This window comes from Canis lupus, unplaced genomic scaffold, assembly GCF_011100685.1.
Source record: "Canis lupus familiaris isolate Mischka breed German Shepherd unplaced genomic scaffold, alternate assembly UU_Cfam_GSD_1.0 chrUn_S1970H2169, whole genome shotgun sequence".
Lineage (NCBI taxonomy): Eukaryota > Metazoa > Chordata > Mammalia > Carnivora > Canidae > Canis > Canis lupus.
Genome location: NW_023330840.1, coordinates 30,438 through 32,618, shown reverse-complemented (window position 1 = coordinate 32,618; position 2,181 = coordinate 30,438).

Below are 2,181 nucleotides of genomic sequence, written 5' to 3'. Positions count from 1 at the left end.
ACTAAAAAAAAAAAATACAGATCAATATCCCTGATGAACATGGATACAAAAATTCTCAACAAAATACTAGCAAATAAAATTTAACAATACATTTTCAGAATCATTCACCATGATCAAGTGGGATTTATTCCTGGGCTGCAAGTATGATTCAATATCTGCCAATCAATCAATCTGATAGACCACATTAATAACAGAAAGGATAAGAACCAAATGGTCCTTTCAATAGATGCAAAAAAAAAAAAAAGCCATCAACAGAGTACAACATTCATTCATGATAAAAACGCTTAATGAAGTAGGGTTAGAGGGACCATACCTCAACATCATTAAGGCATTGTACAAAAAAACACACCACTGCTATAATCCTCAGTGGGGAAAAAGTAAGCGTATTTCTTCTACAATCAGGAACAAGACACAGATGTCCACTCTCCCCATTGTTATTTAATATCATACTGGAAGTTCTAGCCTCAGCAATCTGACAACAAAAAGATATAAAAGACATCCAAATTGGCAAAGAAGAAGTCAAATGTTCACTATTTGCAGGTGATATGATCATCTAAATGGAAACCCAAAGACCCAAAGACCAAAACATTGCTAGAATGGATACATAAATTCATTAAATTATAGGATACAAAATAAAGAATGGAGGGAAAATAATCTTTTCTAAAAATGGTGCTGGGAAAACTGGTCAGCTAAATGCAAGGGAATGAAAATGGGCACTTACACCATACTCTAAAGTAGACTCAAAATGTATTAAAGACCTAAATGTGAGATTAGAAGCCATAAATAAAGATAGGCTGTAATCTCTTGGACATCACCCTTAACAACATATTTATGGGTGTATCCTGAAGCAATAGAAACAAAAGGCAAGGTATCAGAACTACTCAAGAATAAAAATCTTTTCCAGAGTAGTGGAAACCATCAACAATGAAAGGCAACCCACTGAATGTTAAAAGATATTTACAAATCATATATCCAATAAGGGATTAAACAGACATTTTTTCCAAAGAAGACATACAGATGGCTAACATACAGATGAAAAGATATTCAATATCAGTAATCATCAGGGAAATGAAGATCAAAACCAAATATAACCTTACATTAATCCAATTGGCTAGTATCAAAAACTGAAAAATAAAAAGTGTTGGTAATAATGTGAAGAAAAAGGATCACTTATTCACTGTTGGTGGCTATGTAAATTGGTAAAACATCTATGGACAATATGAACATGCCTCAAAAAACGAAAAATGAAAATACCATATGATCCAGTAATTCTTCTACTGGATATTTAGCCAAAAAAAACCAAAACACTAATTTGAAACTATATTTACTTACATGTTTATTACATCATTATTTGTGATAGCCAAGTTATGTAAGCAACCTATGTGTCCATCAATAGATGAGTGGAAAAATAAAATATGATACACACCCATAATTTAACATTATTCAGTCATAAAAGTAATCTTTTTAAAAAACTTTATTTTTAGATTTATTTATTCATGAGAGAGAGAGAGAGACGTAAGCAGAGAGAGAGAAGCAGGCTTCTTGCAGGGAGCCTGATGTGGGACTCAATTCCCGGACCAGCTTCACGCCCTGAGCCAAAGACAGATGGCCCTCAACCACTGAGCCACCCAGATGTCCCAACCATAAAAGTAATCTTATGTAATCCTTGTTGTTCATGACAACATGGCTGAATCTAGAAAGTATTATGCTGAGTGAAATAAATATAACTGGAAAAGACAAATGCTGTATGATTTCATGTATTTGCAGAATCCTGAAAAAGAATAACCAAATAAACAAAGAAACTGAAATAAAAAAGATTTATAAATATAGAAAATAAATTGGTGGTTACCAGAAGGGAGGCAGCTGGGGAATGAGTGAAATAGGTGAAGGGGATTGAGAAGTATAAACTTTCTGCTACAAAATAAATAATGAGAGTATACAGTACAGCATGGGAGATACGGTTCATAATATTGTAATAACTTTGGTGACAGATGGTAACCACACATATCCTGGTGAGCGTTGTATAATGTGTAGAATTTTCAACTCACTATATATACACTACAAACTAATGCAACATTGCCTGTCTACTATACTTTAATAACAGCAATGAAAAGACAAGAAATTGGTTTTAAAAGCTTCCTCAAAATGGTTCAAATGGTAAATTTTATGTTAAATTAATTT